This window comes from Pelodiscus sinensis, chromosome 28 (genome assembly GCF_052426305.1).
Source record: "Pelodiscus sinensis isolate ZL-2025 chromosome 28, ASM5242630v1, whole genome shotgun sequence".
NCBI lineage: Eukaryota > Metazoa > Chordata > Testudines > Trionychidae > Pelodiscus > Pelodiscus sinensis.
In genome coordinates this window covers 5,649,793-5,670,313 of record NC_143079.1, presented here as the reverse complement: position 1 = coordinate 5,670,313, position 20,521 = coordinate 5,649,793, and positions in this window count along the sequence as shown.

Here is a 20,521-nt window from a genome sequence, read left to right as displayed (position 1 = left end):
CAAACTTCCCCTTTACTGCTCTGCCCGTACCCGGCCATCCTGCTGTGGGGCGCCCCCTACGAGCCCAGCCCTTCTCCTCCAGCCCCTACTTCCCTCCGCCCCAGCTGTGCTCATGCTCTTTCCTCCTACCATATCACACCCCTTGTTATTCCAGGCACAGCTCCTCAAATGCAGGGCCCTGCCCGGCACCCCCCTAACCTAACCCATTGCAGTCCGGTCCTGCCTGCTCTCCATCTCTGCTGATGCACCCAGGCTGTGTCTAGACTGGCAAGTTTTTCCGCAAAATCAGATGATTTTGCGGAAAAGCTTGCCAGCTGTCTACACTGGCCGCTTGAATTTCCGCAAGAACACGGACGATCTCATGTAAGATCGTCAGTGTTCTTGCAGAAATACTATGCTGCTCCCGTTCGGGCAAAAGTCTTTTTCCGAAAGACTTTTGCGCAAAAGGGCCAGTGTAGAAAGCACAGTAGTGTTTTCCGCAAAAAAGCCCCAATCGCGAAAATGGCAATCGGGGCTTTTTTGTGGAAAACCGCGTCTAGATTGGCCACAGACGCTTTTCCACAAAAAGTGCTTTCACAGAAAAGCATCCTGCCAATCTAGACGCGCTTTTCCGAAAATGCTTTTAACGGAAAACTTTTCCGCTAAAAGCATTTCTGGAAAATCATGCCAGTGTAGACGTAGCCACAGAGCGCCCCCTGCTTTTCTACATCTGCTTCTGGCCTGGGAAGAAAACAAGCAGCCACGAAGCTGGAAACTGCTGGGAAACGTGTGTGTGTGTGTGTGTGTGTGTGTGTGTGTGTGTGTGTGTGGTGGGGGGGGAGGGAGACAACTTGTCAGCAGAGGAAGCTTGCCCCGGGCCCCATGGCTTCACCGGAGAAAGGAGCTGTTCAGGCAGCAAGCACCACAGCCCTGGTCTTGTGGGAAGAGACCCAAGATGGCAGCATATTTAGGACCACCTGCTGTCCCCTCCGGTCTTGCCAGGGAGGGGAGTTCCACAAGTGCGCGAGAGGGTCCACGGAAGAGGGACGGAGAGGGGACGAAAGAGGGAGGGGAGAAGCGTCAGAGAGGGAGTGGGGAACTGAAAGAGAGAGCCAGAGAGGGGTGGGCGGGCAGGAGGGAGGAGGAAAAGCAGAAGTTGGCGCGAGAGGACAGAGTGAGAGGAGAGAGAAGGGGGCACAGGAGAGGAGCAAGGAGGAGGGAGAGGCGAGAGGGAAGATGGTGAAAGAGCAAACACAGGCAACCAAGAAAAGAACAAATGTGAGAGGGAAAGGAGAAGTCGGAGGCCGACCACGGTGGTGGTGGTGGCCGGTGGAGAACCTGGACAGACGGACACTGGGGGCGAACAGAAGGCTGGGAGTCAGCACCGACCCAGAACGGCTCGGCTCCCCCAGGAATTTCCTTCCTTGGTTTTTACCGAATGGCTGTTCTGTGGTCTGGTCTCCTGGCCCTGATACCCCACCTCCCGGCCCCAGGTCTTCACACCTCCTGGACGGACGCTGGCTTCCAGCAGCCACAGACAGCACCCGGGCCGCCGCCGCGCCATGATGGGAATGACCTGTCTGTGTTGCAGTCCCATAAAGCACACGTTGGAGTGATAATGGGGCGAGACGCGGACGAGTGTTATCTCGAAGATATATGGGTGCATTAAAAGATAGCCGAGGCGGTTACAGCTGCTGAAAAGATTGCCGTGGCGGAGCCCTCTCCCCCGGCAGCTGGCTCGCCTGCCATAAATCCCTCCCCCCGCTACCCCTCCTCAGGAAGGTGAACCTTAGAGATGATGGAGGGGGAAGGCTCAGTGCTGGGAGAGCCGTGTGGCTTTGGGGTGGAGCCGGAGGGGGCTGGCCGCAGCCTGGCTCTGCAGCAGGCCTTTCCCATGGCTGCATTATCCTTCCTTTAACCATCTGTTCACTGTGGTCCTGTGTGGACGGCGCTTTCCCTGTCGTCCGCCACCCCTCAGTTTCTCAGGGGGTCAGGAGACGGGAGAGGACTAGGGATGTAAAGGGTTAACTGGTTACCCGGCACGCCACAGCCGGAGCAGCCCCCGGCTTGCGGTGTGGTGCGGCAGGCCTGGCCCGACCTGAACAGCCGCTGTCTGTAACGCTGGGCTTGGCCCGGCCTGGCTGGAGAAGCCTGTGGCGTGGTGGTCCCAGCTGGGCTACAGCAGCACTCCGCCCCTCGAGTCTCCGGGCGCTCCGCCCCTCGAGTCGCCGGGCGCTCCGCCCCTCGAGTCGCCGGGCACACTGTGCCGCGGGCGAAGGGTCGCGCCAGCTAACCGGGGCCCACCGCACCGCGGCCTCCGCCTGCCGGATCCCGGTTAAACATCCCGAGACCCATGGAGGAACCTGGAAAGAGATGACCAGTCCAGGAGGCTGTTATGGGCCTGGCCTTGTTTCCAAGGTGAGAGGGTGAAAAGGTAACTGCTGTGGGCAGAAGTGTTTTCCCAGGTCCATGGGGTCCCTAGTAGGAATCTTAAGGGTTTAGCTGCCAAGGATGGATGGATGGGTGGCCTAGTGGTTTGGTGCTAGCCTGGCCTGCAGAGAGCTGGTTCGATTCTTTGCTTCAGCACCACGGGTGAGTTGCAGAGGCAAGTTGTGATGAGCCGGGAATTTTCTTCGCTTGTTATGTTGCATGTGAGTTCTACCGTCCTATAATAACCCTGTGTGCGTGCCTCAGTTTCCCTGGGCACTGTACTGTTACCTAGTTGGTGGTGGGAATTTCCGTGCGATGGCTTCCCCCATGTACACAGTGGCCAGTGCCCCTGGTGACCTGAGCCACGGCGGGGGTACAACCAGGTGACACTTTTTGCCCCAGAAGCAGGACAAAAGCCAGAGGATGAGTCTGGTGTGGGGCCTGGGACCAGGCGCTGGGAGTGGGTCACTCTTGGCTGGCTTGGGGTGCTGGGGAAGGGCCAGGGCCCCTGCTCTGGGCCCCCTCTCCCCAAGATGGACTCACAAACCTTCTGTTCTCCCTGCCGGCTGCGAGTCATGCCTGGCTGCGATGGGGTGCAGGGCCGGGGACTGCCCCCCACTTCAGCGACACGAGTGATTGGGAGTTGGGAGCCTGTGTGCGTTTGTGGATCCAGGGCTCCGTTCTCAATATGTAAAATGGGGAGAATGCTACTCCCTGGCCTCACTGGGTCTGGGGGAGATAAATACCCACCGTGGGCGAGGTGCTCGGATCATACAGTGATGGGAGCCAGGTAAGCATGTGAATAGATTTTAGGAAGAGCAGAGAGGGAGAGTCTTTTAGGGCTGCTAGGAGACGAGTTTTCACCCAACATCCTCTGGCAAGGAGTTCCACAGGTTGATTGTGCACTGAGTGAAGAAAAATTTCCTTTCATTTGTGTTAAACCTGCTACCTATTACTTTTATTCAGTGACTGTCCATTATTCGGGTCCCCGGTCTGGTTAAAAAACCCCCAGAAAATACCGAAATACCGGACATGTGAAATGTCTGGTATTTCCTGTTTCCCTCGGACGGAAGCCCAGCAGGGATAATTTTCCCCTGCCACATCTGGAAGGGGCGGGGGAGTGAGGAGTGCGGAGCCATTTAAAGGCACTGCACTCCCGCCTTTTTTTTTGCTTAACAACTTTGGTCTCCCTCTTTTTTTCCTCAACAGAATTTTTTCCTGGTGTTTTTTGGGGGGGGAAGGGTTTTTGGTATTTTTTGTTAAACCATCTGGCAACCCTACTTCTGTTCGGATGTTTCAGAGGGGGAGCTGGATTAGTCTGTAACTGGGATAACTTAAAAAACAACAAATAGTCCAGCAGCACCTTGGAGACGTACAAAAAATGTAGATGGGATCATGAGCTTTCGTGGGCACAACCCACTTCCAGAGCAGCTCACAGCTGAAACGCCAATCTCCTGGCAGACTGTCAGGAAACAGGCCAAGCACCCCAATCTGGTCGACTGTTCTAAGCTTAGACTTCACCAAGCCAGTAACATGTGTGCTCCTGGATCACCCGACCATAGAATCCAAGAATCCTAGGGCAGAGACCTCAGGAGTTCATCTGGTCCAACCCTCTGCTCAAAGCAGGAGCACCCCCAATTAAACCATCCCAGCCAGGGCTTGGTCAAGCCGGGACTTAAAACACCTCTAGGGATGGAGATTCCACCCCCTCCCTCAGGAACCCATCCCAGAGCTTCCCCACCCTCCTAGGGAAAGAGTTTTTTGATACAGACCTCCCCCAGTGCAACTTGAGCCCATTGCTCCTTGTTCTGCCATCTGCCCCCACTGAGAACAGCCTCTCTCCATCCCCTTTGCAACCGCCTTTCAGGGCGTTGAAGGCTGCTCTCAAATCCCCCCTCACTCTTCTGCAGACTAAATAAACTCAAATCCCTCAGCCTCATCTCATAAATCACATGTTCCAGCCCCCTCCTCATATTTGTTGCCCGCCACTGGACTGTCTCAAATGCACCCACATCCTTTCTGTAATGGGGGCCCCAGAACTGGACACAACACTCCAGAAGAGGCGTCACCAATGCTGAATAAAAGAGAGTAATTCCTTCCCTGGATCTGCCGGCCATGCTCCTACTAATGCAGCCCAATATGCCGTTAGCCTCCTTGGGTGACAAGGCGCCCTGTTGACTCATCTCCAGCTTCTCATCCACTGTATCCCAGGTCTTTTTCTGCAGAACTGCAGCTTAGCCAGTCAGTCCCCATAACCGTGTTTGGGATTCTTCCATCCCAAGTGCAGGACTCTGGAGTCACAAACATTCCACTTCGGGCTCTTCGCATCCGGAGACGCTGCATTTTGTGATCAAAGGTTATTTAGAAAGAATCATCTCATGTTAAATTACTCCTAATCCCCAAGGCTTGGTCACTTACCCCAGGTCAAATGGGTGCTCTGGATCTCGCCAAAGATAATTCTGAAACCAATTTCTCTAGTAAATTAAAGGTTTATTAGCTAAGAAAAAAAAATGCTTCTCCATTTACAGTTTCAAAGCCCCCGTCTCATCAGAGGAGCAATCTAATTACAGATACATATATAATGCCTTTGCTTCCAGCAATGCAAACGATCTTTCATTAGGGTGCATTAAGTTTAAACATCAAGTAAATACACCTTTGATCTAGGGTTAATTAAATACAAGGATATACATCCGAGAAGGCAACAGGCAAATGGGGTGCAAATGTAATGACCAACATATGCCATGTAAACGTAATGGGATGACTTCTCCTTTTGTTCTGTTCTAACATGTGAATTGGCCTGTGCCTAATAGCCCACTTAATGGGTTTGCTTGACATTCACACACAAGTGATTTGGCCTGATGGCTTGGATTGGAGCTGTTCTGTCAGCCTCACCGGGAGGACCACAGCTGGGTTCTATGGGAGGATGCCCAGCGGCGTAGACAGTGGCACCTCTACATCCCCCTTGGGCATCGGGAGGGCACCATTTGGAAGGGAGCCTGGGACACCCTATCACGCCCCCCTCCTCCCCTGCCTCTAAGTCCGTCCGACTCCCCGAAAGGCTTGGAGAAGCCCGTTGCTCATTGTCAGGTTTGCCAGCTGGTCCGTCGGGAGGAGGGGCGTCTTCCTCCGCATCCCACGTGTGGCTGGAGTGGAAACTAAATTTTGATTCTAGGGGAATCCTCCTCCCCCCTGCCCACAGACAACAGATAGAATCCTAGTCCGGGAAGAGGGGATCGAGAACTCGCCACGTCCAGGCCCCTGCACTCCTGGCGGAGGTTATCAAATGCCGAGTCGGGCAAGGCAGGAGCGGACTGGCAATCAGAGCCGGCCCAAGCGACGGGCTGATGGGGCTACCGCACAGGGCGTCCCATTGTAGGGGGCGCTGAGCGGGGCTTCCGGGCCGGGTGGGGCGGTACCGTGTATGCTCCGTGTGCCTGGGGTGGGGCCACGCATGCGCCCGGGGGTGGGGCCATGCATGCACTGGGAGCCCGGAGGCAGGGGGTGCTGCATATGTCGTACTCCCGAGGGCGGCGCCGCGCTCCTAGGGCCCGGGGCTCCTGGATGGCTCGCTGGCCATCAAAATAGGCCTGGGAAGGGCCCTCCCCATGACATCACCCCTGCATGCCCCTCAAGCCCCGCCCCCTTTCCCTGCATCACGTCCGGCATGCAGCACGTCCGGCATGCGGACGCAGAGCCGCTCGGAGTGCGGAGCAACGGTGGCCTGTCGCGAGTGCGGGCACTCAGGGCAGTCCAAGCCAGGACTGCTTTGCTGTCCCTCATCTAGGTAGACAAGCAAGTGGGGAACCCTGAGAACTGTCTGTCCGGGGTGGGGGTAGGGTCCCTTTAAGCATGGAGCTCACTTAGCCTCAGGCAGCAGCCCCACACACTAAGTCCTAACCTGATGCCCTGCCGGCACTGGTTCCGGCCAGCCTGAACTTTGGTTCAGGGTCCACTCAGTGTAAATGTGCTATTTTGAAATAGTTTGTGTGTGTAGATGTGTTATTTTGAATGAGCTTAATTCGAATTAACTATTTCAAATTAAGCTACTTGGAAATAGTGCTGTAGTGTAGACATACCCCTAGGGTTTTGTGTGTCTATGGGTGGTGCACATTCACACATGCTGCCGTGCACATAACAAAATGTATTCTGCACATGGCTGGAAAAAATCCACCAGTGGATGGAAAAGATTAGCGGGAACAGTGGATGTGGCCCAGTGGAAGGGCCCAGAATGCGAATCAATGACCTGGGTTCAAAATTCTCAGTTTCTCCCCTGACTTGCTGCTTAACCTTTGGCAAGTCCCTGTCCTGCTGCGTGCCTCAATTTCCCCTCCTTTGTTTGGTCAGTTGCTATATGCCTGTGCAGTGCCTAGAACAACAGGGCCCTGATTTTGGATGGCTTCCCCGGGCGCCATTGCAATCCAAATAATTATAATGCAACTTGTCTCCATGGGAGAATTCATAACGGCCCTCCGCCGTAGCAGCCCCGATGCTCCCAGACTAGATAAATCCAGCACTGCTGTGCTCTGTCGGCAGGCTGTCTGGCTTTGGACATACACGCAGCGTGTCATTGTCAACGGGGGGAGGGCGGCAGCACCGCTCGGTTTGTGTTTTGCATTTGCGCTCGTCATTAGCTGCTCGTTGCTCTGCCTTGCTGCCGTTCCCAGCCTGTGCATCCCTCCGGGTTAATGGCCATGACCCGCCAAGAAGAACAGACTCCGGAGAGGGCAGTGCGGAGATTCTGGGGGAAACGGTCACTCCGTCACGGAGGCAAAAAAAGGAAGAGGGGGAAAAGGCCCAAGAAGAATCAATCCGAGCGGGGAATGTGCCGTACTGGAGAGGGAGCAGCTGATGGAATGTGTGAACACATCCCGATTCCTAATCGACAGCTGCGGGGGCGGAGGGAGCCGTCCAGGGGATGGGAGCCCAGGACTCATCAACATTGTCCTCTTGAGTTGGAGCAGTTGTATAGCCCCGTCACGTGAGCCGTGGGGGCCCTAGGCTGCCGACCCAGCCCAGTAGCAGCCCTGCTGCGGGTCTTTTAACACAGTGTAGGCCGGAGTGGGCAAAATGTGGCCCACAAGCTGGATTTGGCCCACAAGCCTCCGGATCTGGCCCGCCACCATCCTGCGGCCCAGCGGGAGACTCAAGCAGGCTCACCGCCTGCCGTGCCCCCACACGCTGCTCAGAGCAGCTGGCTGCGGGGCCATGCACCGGGCGCCCATGCAGGGGTAGGGTGAGGGACGTGGCGTGCTGCCCCTGTCTCCAGAACAATTTCGCAGCTCTCATTGGCTAGAAAGCAGCCAATGGGAGCTGCCTAGACCAGGCTTGTGATGCAGGTAGCAGGCAGAGCCCCCCCCATGGTTGCTTTGAAGGGCATGCAGGGGCGTGGCGGGGCAGGAGGTCCTGCTGGGCTTCAGGCCAGGAGCCGCCTAAGGTAAGTGCCTCCTGGCCAGAGCCTGCACCTGGCACCCCATCCCCTCCCACCCCCCCAACTCCATGGCCCAGGTCACAAACCAAACCCTTTGCACCCCTGCTCCTGCACTGATACCCCCTCCCGAACCCCGCACTGCCTCCTGCTCCCCAATCAGAACCCCCTCCTTCACCCAAACCCCCTACCTCCTCCAGTAATATCATCAAGGGGGGCCCTTGACCACTTACCAAATTCTTGGGGTGACCCCCCTACAAATATCATTGTGTCCCCCCCCCCCGTCGGCATATGTCTAGTGACCAGTTCTCACAACTCATTCAAACTGCATCCCATTAGGCTGGTGCGAGTTCCTGTTGATACACACACACAAGCGCGGCCAGACTGGGTCAAACTAAAGCTCCGTCTAGCCCGGTATCCTGTCTGCCCACAGTGGCCAATGCCAGGTGCCCCAGAGGGAGGGAACAGAAGAGGTAATCACATGATCCCTCCCCTTTCATCCATTTCCAGACAAAGGGAGGCTAGGGATACCATTCCTACCCATCCTGGCTAATAGCCATTGATGAACCAAACCTCCATGAATCTATCTGGCTCTTTTTTGAACCCTGTTAAAGTCCTGCTCTTCACACCATCCTCTGGCAAGGAGTTCCACAGGTTGACTGTGCACCGAATGAAGAAAAATTTCCTTTTGTTTGTTTTAAACCTGCTACCTATTAATTTCATTTGGTGACCCCTAGTTCTTATATTATGGGATCAAGTGAATAGGTTTTCCACACCGGTCATGATTTTATAGCTCTCTATCATATCCCCCCTTAGTCTCCTCTTTCCTAAACTGAAAATCCAAGTCTTTTTAATCTCTCTTCATATGGGACCCATTCCAAACCCCTCATCATTTTTGTTGCCCTTTTCTGAACCTTTTCCAGCATCAATATATCTTTTTTGAGATGAGGCAACCACATCTGCACGCAGTATTCAAGATGTGGACGAACCATGGACTTATATAGAGGCAATAAGATATTCTCTGTCTTATTCTCCATCCCTTTTTTAATGACTCCTCACATTCCGTTTGCTTTTTTGACTGCTGCTGTCCACTGAGTGGATGTTTTCAGAGAACTATCCACAATGACTCCAAAGGTATGTCTACACTGCCACCCTAGTTCCAACTAGGGTGGCAGTGTAGACATACCCCAAGATCTCTCTTTTGAGTAGTTGTAGCCAAATTAGTCCCCATCATATTGTAGGTAGAGTTGGGATTATTTTTTCCAATGTGCATTACTTTACATTCATCAGCATTACATTTCATTTGCCATTTTGTTGACCAATCACTGTGTGGTGAGATCTTTCGGAAGCTCTTCACAGTCTGCAAACACAGAGCGGGTTTGTCTGACCTCTTGGGGACTGGGAGGGGCGAGCTAATGCTCCAGCTGGGCTCATGGGATGGGGGGGTGTTTGCCGAATGCTTGTTCCGTTCCCAGCAGACAGGGAGGGATCAGTATATTCCTTTCTCTGCAGTCAGCAGTGGATTTTATGCACCGGCTGTTTAAGCTTCTCCTGGCGTGCGTAGGCCTAATACACTTCACACCGGGTCTAGCACGCCTGGTTTTTCAGTGCTTGTATCCTGCCTCCACCATCAGCCCGGGAGCCCCACTGGTGACCCAGTTTCTGCTTTGCTCCGGGCTCCCCAACCCGCTCTAGAAATGGACCTCAGCCTCCCCCTCAGCCTCACACATCGCGGCCAAGACGCTTCTGTCGCCCCCCCCCGCAGCCCGTCCTCTCTGCCAGCACTCGACACAGCTCTGTTCTGAGGCCTCATTTGCCACCCCCCCCCCCCGGCTGCTACTTCCACCCTGGGAGCCCAGCCCCACCTGAATTTCGCCCTGCCGTGCGCTGTGCCGCTCCAGCCTTGCACGCCTCTGCCCAGACCTTTGACTCTCCCCCCTCTTATTGCAGACGGCAGAACGAGGAGCCTTGGTCTCAAGCTGCAGTGGGGGAGGTCGAGGTTGGACATTCGGAAAAACGGTTTCCCTAGGCGGGTGGGGAAGCGCTGGGCTGGGTTCCCTAGGGAGGGGATGGAATCTCCATCCCTAGAGGTTTTGAAGTCCCGGCTTGACAAAGCCCTGGCTGGGATGATTGAGTAGGGGTTGGTCCTGCCTTGGGCAGGGGGCTGGACTCGATGACTCCTGAGGTCTCTGCCCACCCTGGGACTCTGGTTTCAGGTCTGAAGTCTCCACCAAGCTCTGAGGATGCGTCTCTGCCAGGGAGCCTACCCATGGCCCGGAAGAAGGTTTCAAATCCCTTTGGCACCGCCAGCCAATGGTTCCCAGCCACTCCAGGTCAGGGAGGAGATCGGTGCCACGTGCTGCTTCCCGAGCCGTTCCTCCCCGCCGGGTGATACCATCTCGGGCAGGGAGCGCCGGGAGCGACAGAGGGCGCAGGGCGGGCAGGGAATCGTAGCATCCAATGGAGCCAGGAACCCTTCCCTGCAGAGCAGCCCGAGGGAATGTGCAAAACATGGGGAGTCCGGTCAGGGCCTGGCTCCACCCGCTGCGATTCACTCCCTGTCCAAAGGCGGTGGGTGAAGGCCTGGCTTGGGGAGGCAAGCCCCCGCCCTGCCCCTTTGGTGCCCACCAAAACCCAGCCCCCACTGTGGCCGCCGGCCTCTGCCCTGAGCCCCCAGCTCCCTCCAGAATGGCAGCTGCCCCCCACTCAAGGCGAGCGCACCCCATCCAGAGTCAGACAGATGTGCAGTCCCAGCTTGCCCGCTCCTGGATGCCAGAGCACCGGGCGGTCCCGGCTTCCCGTGCCACCCCCCTGCCCTGCTCTGGCCCCAGGAGCAGCCGAGCAGCTGCACCAAGCCCCCAGCCTTCCCAGCCGGCTGGAGCGTGGTGGGCGGGGCCACCCCATCTTTTTGGGAAGGCAACGTCTTCCCTTGCCTATATCACCCTCCACCCATGTCCCTGTCCCCGGCTTTAATTGGTGAATCACCGTGTCATCTCCTCTTGCCCCTCCGTTTCCCCCCCTGCACACTGAGGTGTTTCCCCAAGGTGCCAGTACTGGGGTTCTTTTGGCCTGCAGTTCTCTGGCTGGTCCGTGGGATGAGCAAACGGGGGAGGCGATGGACAGTGAGCGGGGTGTAGGGGTGGCGCTGAGTCTGCGGCAGCCCTGGGGACCTTTTTCAGCTCAGGGGGCCGTCGTCATCGGAGCGATCCGAACCGAGAGGATGGGAGGTTGAACGCCGAAGGCCTGAGATGGCGGGGGAAGGTCTGTGCTGCGTTGGCACTGCGGGGAGGGGACAGACACAGAGAGAGGGTCCAACAGTCAGTGAAAAGGGGGCGGTGAGGGGGGAACAGGGCAAGAAGGGACGGGGGGGGAGGTGACAGACGCAGAGAGAGGCTCCGACAGTCGGTGAAAAGGGGGCGGTGAGGGGGGAACAGGGCAGGAAGGGACAGGGGGGATGTGGAGGGAGGATGGGCTGAGAGAGGGACAACAAGTCCCCAGTAGTCGGAGTGCGGCGGCACGAGCCTGTCCCTTTAAGAGCCCACCCCGGAGCGCTCATGCGGGGGCCCTGTAAGAACCGGGCCGACAGCCCTTCCTTTTTCCTGCTGACCCAGCCGGGCCGGGTGATTCATGGCTCTGTCGAGGGGGAGTTATGCGCAAGGACGCGTGGATGGAAGTGAAGCAGAACTGCCTCTTAGCAAGCACCCGGCTGGATTTATGGAGCGGAGCTGGGCTGGCTGGACCTTTGGGGCTCTGGGGCGGCATCTCGGCACGGACCTCTCAGTGGCTTCTGACCGCTGGCAGCCCCCTGGATCCGCTTCTGCCTGTGTCTCGGGCAGCACGAACTGGGGCGTCCCGGCGGCTCCGCTCCTCTCCCTGCGAAATGCAGCCGCTTCTAGCTCAAACTACATCCCCCCCCATATCCTTCCCCTGGCTCCTGTCCCTGAGACGGGAAAGGGGGACTCCCCTTCCCGGGGCTCTGTGACCCCTCTGCCCCAGCGTCTCGCTCTGCTCGGGAGCTGGGCTTATTTATACCCCTCGTGGGCCTGGCTCTGTTCAATATCTTCATCAGCGATTTAGATGACGGCATAGAGAGTGCGCTTAGAAAGTTTGCAGATGATCCCAAGCTGGGAGGGGTGGCAACTGCTTTGGAGGAGAGGGTCATAATTCAAAATGATCTGGACAAACTGGAGAAGTGGTCTCAGGTAAATAGGATGAAGTTTAATAAGGACAAATGCAAAGTGCTTAGGGAGGAACAATCCGTTTCACACACACGGAATGGGAAGCGACTGTCTAGGAAGGAGAAATGCAGAAAGGGATCTAGGGCTCATAGTGGATCACAAGCTGAATTGGAGTCAGTAGTGTGACGCTGTTGCAAAAAAAGCCATCGGGTGCGTCTAGACTGGCAAGATTTTGCGCAAAAGCATCCGCTTTTGTGTAAAAACTTGCCAGCTGTCTACACTGGCTGCTTGAATTTGCGTAATAGCACTGACTTTGTAATGTACAAAATCGGTGCTTCTTGCGCAAATACTTTCCCACTCCCACTTGGGAAAAAGCCCTCTTGTGCAAGAATACTTGCTCAAGAGCGCCAGTGTAGACAGGGGAGAATTGTTTTGTGCAAAAAAGCCTCGATGGCTAAAATGGAGATCGGGGGTTACTAGCGCAAAATCGCGTCTAGACTGGCCATGGAAGCTTTTGCGCAAAAGCAAATCTTTTGCGCAAAGGCACTTGCCAATCTAAACGCGCTTTTGGGAAATACTTTTAATGGGAAAACTTTTCAGTTAAAAGTATTTCCAGAAAATCATGGCAGTCTAGATGCAGCCAACATGATTCTGGGAGGCATTAACAGGTGTGTTGTGAGCAAGACACGAGAAGTCATTCTTCCACTCTACTCTGCGCTGATAAGGCCTCAGTTGGGCTATGTCTACACTATGGCTTTTGCCGGAAGAGTCAATGCAAATGAATCGCTGATTGTCATTTTGTCGCACTTCATTTGCCCTGGGGAGGCTTAAGTCTCTTGAGTAAAAAGGGGCTTTTTGTGCAAAAAGGAAACGTTCACACTGCGTGTTTTTGCGCAAAAACCCCTTGCGCAAAAGCGGCTCGGAATAGATTATGCAAATGAAGCACGACAAAATGCTAATCAGTGCTTCATTTGCATTGCCTCTTCCAGCAAAAGCCATAGGGTAGACAAAGCCTTGAAGTATTGTGTCCAGTTCTGGGCACCACATTTCAAGAAAGATGTGGAGAAATTGGAGAAGGTCCAGAGAAGAGCAACAAGAATGATGAAAGGTCTAGAGAACATGAGCTATGAGGGAAGGCTGAGGAATTGGGCTTGTTTAGTTTGGAAAAGAGAAGATTGAGAGGGGACATGAGAGCGGTTTTTCAGGTATCTAAAAGGGTGTCACAGGGAGGAAGCAGGAAAACTGTTCTCCTTGGCCTCTGGTAATAGGACAAGAAGCAATGGGCTTAAATTGCAGCAAGGGAGGTTGAGGTTGGATATTAGGGAAAACTTCCTCACTGCCAGGGTGGTTAAACACCGGAATAAATTGCCTAGGGGGGTTGTGGAATCTCCATCCCTGGAGATATTGAAGAGCAGGTTGGACAGACACCTGTCAGGGATGGTCTAGATGGTGCTTGGTCCTGCCACGAGGGCAGGGGACTAGACTCTGTGACCTCTCAAGGGTCCTTCCAGTTCTAGTTTTGGGATGCATTAACGGGGTGCACCCTGCAAATTCTAGGGACATAAGCGCAATGAGAAAACCCCCCTATCCCAGGAGACCATCTTGGCTATGGTTAGGACAACCTGGTGGCCCACTGAGATAAAGGAGGGCCTCTCCTGTGGTCCGCCTGCTAGCTTAGGTTGCCCGTCGCTACCATGGCATGAGGAGTGCTAGTCACCGATCAGACCCCCATTGTGCTAGGTGCTGTACAAAGAGAGAACAGGGCTCTGGGCTCGGTAGGGCCCTGAGGGCTTCTGGGTAACAGAGAATGCAGTGCTGGGGGTCTGGGCAGGGCACGGGGGATTCTGGGTAATAGAAAAAGACATTTCCCTAGCTCTGCGGTTCTCAAACTTTTTTTCTCCTGACCCAGTTGAAGAAAATTGTTGAGGCCACGAGCCGACATAATGAGATCGGAGTGTGGGGCGGAAGAGGGAAGCTTTGGGGTGGGGGGGGGGGCTCTGGCTTCGGGGGGCAAGGCTGGGGTGGGAGGGGCTGACCTCTAGCTTCCTGCCTCCCCTGACCTTGCAGTCCTTGCTGCGCCCCCGAAACAGCCGGCAGCAGGTTCCCAGCCAATGGGAGGGTGGGGCTAGTGCTCGGGGCAGGGGCAGTGCAGGGAGCCCTGAGCGCTCTTCTGTTCTCCGCCCTCACCTAGGAGCCAGGCCTGTTGCCGGCCGCTTCTGGGGCGCAGCACAGTCTGTGGTGCCAGGCCGGGCAGGGAGCTGCCTCAGCCCCCCCGCTGCTCCCCTGATCCCCTTGCAGCCACGAGACCCAGCGCCCGACATCCCACCCCCCAGCCCGGGGTCATCACCCATCATTTGAAAACGCCTGGCCTAGACGGCCCCAGTGAGACCCCAGAAACACGGCCAATCTTTTGCTCCGGCTCTCAGCCCAGGGCAGGGGAGGAGGATTCGGGCTGCGTTTGCCTTTCTCCGGAAACCTCACAGCTGCCGCTTCTACGTGCCTGGAGTCTCCACCCCCGTCCGTCGACCCTGTGAGAGGAGAGGTGGGCGTCCCGCGTGCTCTTTCTCCTCCGCAGGGGGTCAGCAGCGCCGGGGGGTGCTACACCGGCCGTTCGCGCCTTGTGGCTGCTCTTCTCGCCGTCACTCGCACGAGCCTCCGTGTGTGTGCGCACAGCCCCCCGCACGCACCGACCGGGCGGCTGGGATGAGCATAAACCCGAGCGCGCGCTGCAGATGGGGAGCGTCGGCTTGAATGCGGGGCAGCGGATTAGGAGGCTGCCGAGTGCACCATGCCCCTCATCGGGGGGGGGGGGGGGGCTGCAATTCTAGCGGCGTGGGGGAGGCGCCGAATCCCCCGCCTGCCTGCGCACCCGTTTCCAGCTCCAGGGAGGCTGTGCTCTGTTGACAAAGGCTGCTGCCGTAGCGGGTGAATTTCACGCCTGGGAGCGGGGCTGTTGTGACAGCCCTACAAATTGCAAATCTCTATCCAGGCAGCACCAGGGCAAACTTCCCAGAGACTCGTGGCTCCCACCGGGCCCGGGAGAGAGCATCTCTGCGGACAAGGGGGAGGGGGGGTCTCCATTCAGTCCCTGCTCTGAATACCACCAAAGGAGAGCAATTAGGGACACAGGACTTGCCAGCCTGGGTTAGACCCAAGAGCCCCCTAGCCCAGTGTGATGTAGTGTTGGTACCTCGCTGGTTGCTAGGCTTGGGCTGCGGGTGACCCGCACTGGCTGCTGGCTGTACCACGCCCCAGCAGAGTAGCGGATGGGTCAGGTAGGTTACCTGTTCGACTGGTTACCTCCCAGGGAGAGGAACAAAGGGAGGAAGGCGGAGGGCAGCCCCTGGCTGGGGGGCAGGGCTGAAAGTTGGGCAGTTTCTGTCTGGTATCATGGAGGAAGCAGGGATTTAGGGGCCCAGGCTCCCCCATCTCAAGGGGGGCTGAGGCATCCTAGGCCTGCCCTGGAACCAGATTACACCTGTGCTGGGCTGTATCCTGGAGAAGCAATAAACTCCCTCTGTTCTACTGGCTGGTGGAGTCTGTTCGTGCCATTACGGGGGTGCAGGAGTGGGGGGAACCGTGCTGTGCCGTCACACCCAGTCTCTTGCCTCTGACAACAGCTTGCACCAGATGTATCAGAGGGAGGTGTAAGAACCCCGTCGTAGTCCAGGGGGGACCATCTGCCTCCCGCATACGTCTCCTGATCTTTAACAGCCAGAGAGCAGCTTGGCCTCGATGCACAGAGTTTAATACCCCTTGCAAAACGTTCAGCATCATTAGTTATGATAACTGGATATCCGTGGTCATCTTATAACTCTCCGGTCTCTTTCTGAATCGTTAGGCTTAGAGCCTGTTTTGGGGCTGGGTTTTCGGTGGGTCTCAGTTCTGTTTCGAATGAGATCAGATCTTATTTCTGTGTTTGCAGCAGGCTGCAGGCTACCAGCTGAATCCCACCCCCTCTGCATGGACCTGTACCCCTTCTGTGCCGTAAGGGTCTAACCTGTGTTCCCTGTACGCTGAGCTCTTGGGCAGCCACCCCAAAGAGATTCAGGTGCTGTCCAGCTGATTGGTAGAGCACCCATACCTGACCATCACTGGCAGCATGTGTTTCTATTTGTGGTGCACATCTGCACATGCCTCAGTGCACATAACAAAATTTATTCTGCACTGGTGTGGAAAAAATTAGAGGGAACATGGGGCCTTTTGCTGTTGTGTTTGATTGAAGTCGTCTTGAATAACTCTCCTTTTTAGTCCCCTCTGAATTTGCTGCTGCGTAACAGTTTCTGCTTCCTGAAGCCCCCTTGCTCCTGCAGTTCCAGTCATCTGCTGCTTTCACTGCAGGCCGCGTGCTCTGTAGCACGGTGGCTCTCAAAGTGTGGTCTGTGGCTGTCTTGCAGATTGGCTGTGGGCTTGGGATTTGCCCCCCTGCAGCAGGGAGCCTACGCTGGCCCCCCAGCTCCACCACCCCCTCTGCAAAGCTGGAGGGCGAGCGCCAGCTTCCTGCTCCGGGGGGATGGATCTAGCTCATGGGGGGAGGAACCGGCTCCGTGTGCTGCCACTCTCCCTCTTCCAGGCTGGGAGAACGGCAGCTCAGGGAAGTGTTGTCTGGAGGCTTTCCCTGCTGCTCCCATTGGCTGGAATTGCGGCCAATGGGAGCAGCATGGGGCGATGTCTGGGAGCAGCAGGAGGTGCAGAGCCAGGTAAGCCCTCTCCATCCCCTCATGCCCAGACCCTACACCCCCATCCTCCTCCCGCCTGTCCTCTCCCGGTAAGACTCCAGACCCCCACCCCACTCCTGCACCCTCCCTCCCAGCCAGCTCCTGCACCCCACCCCCTCCTGCACATCCTCTCCCGCCAAGACCCCTCCCCCACCCCCTCCTGCACCCTCCCTCCCAGCTAGATCCCACATCCCCACCCCACTCCTGCACCCTCCCTCCCAGCCAGCCCCTGCACCCCACCCCCTTCCGCACATCCTCTCCCACCAAGACCCCACCCCCACCCCCTCCTGCACCCTCCCTACCAGCCAGACCCGATACCTTCCCCTGCACTGCACCACCACCCAACCCCTCCCACACATCCTTTCCTGCCAAGACCCCAAACCTCCACCCCCTCCTGCACCCTCCCTCCCAGCCAGCCCCTGCACCCCCACCCCTCCCGCACATCCTCTCCCACCAAGACCCCACCCCCACCCCCTCCTGCACCCTCCCTCCCAGCCACATCCCGCCCCGCCCCCTGCACTGCACCCCACCCTAACCCCCTCCCACACATCCTCTCACGCCAAGACCCCCAAACCTCCACCCCCTCCTGCACCCTCCCTCCCAGCCACATCCCGCCCCGCCCCCTCTGCACCCATTTTGTCATCATGGGCGCTTGGCTGGTGGTCCATGGAAAGGTTTGCGTTGAGTGGGGTGGGCTGCTGGCCAAAAGCTATCGAGAGCCCGCCAGTCTGAGTCAGTGGGCTTAGACCGGCTTTGTATTGGCCCTCAGTCCTTTCGGGGCCCTGCGGGATACAAAGGGCACGGTTAGCTCCTTTATAAACTCCCTCCGAGATTTCTCTTTCCCAGAAAACCAGTCCTGGGCCTGACCCCTGGCTGGCATCCCCAGCGAGGTCAGTGTCTCACCAAGGGCCCTTCTCTCTGTTCATATCCATTACCCAGGCTTTGACCGCCTGCCCTTGCACTAAGTGCCTTTCTCCCCGCTCTGCCCTCGGAGCGCGCTGTGGCCTGGTGAGCATTACTGTAGCCATCATCTCCTTCCTGTCTCCTGACGTCCCATTAGCCACTGCCTCTTGCCCTCCGCCGGGGCTGGCTCCGCCTGGATTTTATGGCCCTTTCTCCTGAGTGCGGGCGGCTCCCACAATGCTTTCCCCGGCTTGGTGTTATCAGCAAATTTCCTAGTCAATTCCTAGTCTGCCTCCGGGGCTATTGATCCCAGCCACGCCCGCCGGCCCACCCTGCAGGGAAACGGTCCTTAGTCTCTTCGAACCTCTCCGGTCTGCAGCGTGCTCCCTCTGCCCAGCAGACCCCTCTCTACTCATGGCCATGTGGTTTTCATCCACAGCCAGCATCTGAGGCCTGATCCCCGGGGTCCTGAGGGCAGGGCCCAAACCTACCTGCTGCAGATGGCTCTGAAGTAGCCTGGGGTGTGTGGGATGGGCATGGCAGGTAGTGCTGGGGGTCTGTTTCTCCAGGGGACGTTGTAATTCACCAGCACGGGTGCTTGCTAACGAAGGCTCATTTGGAAGTAGCCCCAGGGTCCCTGTCGGGCTGTTTGGTGTCAGGTGGGCGCGGGTGCATTGGAGCGCTGTGCTAAGGGTGGGGAAGCACTGGGGTGGGTTCCCTAGGGAGGGGGTGGAATCTCCACCCCTAGAGGTTGTGAAGTCCCGGCTTGACCAAGTCCTGGCTGGGCTGATTGAGTTGGGGTTGGTCCGGCTTTGGGCAGGGGGCTGGATCACCAGACCATAGAATCATAGAACCCTACAGATGGAAGAGACTCAGGAGCCATCAAGTCCAACCCCCGGCTCAAAGCAGGATCAACCCAACTCAATCATCCCAGCCAGGGCTTGGTCAAGCAGGGACTTAAACACCTCTAGGGATGGAGATTCCACCCCCTCCCCAGGGAACCCATCCCAGCGCTTCCCCACCCGCCTAGGGAAATGGTTTTCCCTAATATCCCACCTAGACCTTCCCCACTGCAACTTGAGCCCGTTGCTCCTTGTTCTGCCACCTGCCCCCACTGAGAACAGCCTCTCTCCAGCCTCTTTGGAACCCCCCTATAGGTCGGTGAAGGCTGCTCTCAAATCCCCCCTCGCTCTTCTCTTCTGCAGACTAAACAAGCCCAACTCCCTCAGCCTCTCCTCATAAGCCGTGCGCCAGCCCCCTCATCATTTGTGTTGCCCTCCACAGGACCCTCCCCAATACGTCCACGTCCTTACTGTAAAGGGGGCTCCAGAACTGGACGCAAGACTCCCCTGTCGTCCATTCCCAGCCTCTGTCAAACAGGGGTTGGGGACTCCATCCCCACCTATCCTGGCTAACAACCATGGATGGATTTAACCTCCGTGAATTTATCGAGCTCTTTTCTGAACCCTGTTCAAGTCCTGGTCTTCACACCATCCTCTGGCGAGGAGTTCCACAGGTTGATTGTGCACTTAGTGAAGAAAACCTTCCTTTGGTTTGTTTTAAACCTGCTACCTATTCATTTCATTTGATGCCCCCTAGCTCTTGTGCGATGGGGACAAGTAAATCACTTTTCCTTATTCACTTTCTCCACACCAGTCATGATTTTACAGACCTCTATCGTATCCCCCCTTCGTCTCCTCTTTTCTAAGCTGAAAAGTCCCTGAGCCTGAAAATCCACCAGCCCAAGCCCCACGAGGCTGTCAGCCGATGTGGGCCGGCCACGGCTGTGCCATAGGTCTTCTACTGCAGTGTAGACACCCGCATCAAGTCCCTCCCTCCATCATCCTATTCCCTGCATCTCTCCCCATCTGGCTTACATGCTGGTGGGTACATCACCCCTGAGTCTGGGCCACGCCCCCCCTTAAAGGGCCAGCCCCCCCTTGACAAGCGACTAGCACAAGGAGACCCTGGCCTGACTCAGGTCTCTAAAGCACCACTGGACTGCACATGTTAATAATACCAGGGTTTCCTCTGGTTTTAACTCCTTTTCCCAAGCAGGGCAGCACCACGAGGCTGGAATTGTCCTGGGGAGGGGGGCGATTTTCCTGGGCCAGAAAGCCAGGGGTGGTCCGTGGTCTCTGAGCCATGCGCGGAGGAATAAAGACGCCAAACCTCCAAGAGGCAGAGCGAACGGCGTGTCCTCTGCTCTCTCCCGGCTCCTGCTCTCCACCTCCCCTCCCGGAGATGCCTCTCGATCTGCAGCATCCCAACCCCTGCTCACGTCTGTTTGTTTGCTTGCTTGCTTGTGGCTGCTGGCTCCCGCTTCCGCTGCGCCCCAGCTGGGAACAGACTGCAGGCTAAGACAGGCTGGCGAGAAAGGAGGACACGGCCTGCGCTCCGCTCAAGGCCACGCCGGCCCCTGGCCGGTCTTTGCACCGCGGCTCCCAGGCCAGCGCGATGGGGATCGTGGGTCCCCAGGCCGGGGCGGAAACGTGGAAGGAGGATGGGCTAGGGGAGGTGAAATGACAGAATTAGGGGCCGGGATCAGAGAGCGTCAGGGAATGGGACCCTCAAGGTCAGCTGTTTGCTTGGACGCTTCTGAGATTAGAGTCTGTCCCCCCCCAAACTCCCCCCCCCCCCGTTGGTGCTTGACTGGAATTTCGAGCAGCTTCTCACCGTCTCTCTGGGTGTGCGGGAGGGTGTGAGTATTGCAGGTGGCTGCTGGCTGAGGCTTCCCCCCTCCCCGCGGCGGGGAGCCTGCACTGGCACCCCACTCCCACGGCCCCTGCCTGCCTGCTGGGGGGGACTGCGTCTGGCTCATGGGGGAGGGAGCGGCTCTGCGCGCTGCCACTCCCACTCCCCCTCCCCCTCCTCCCCACTGGGAAAAT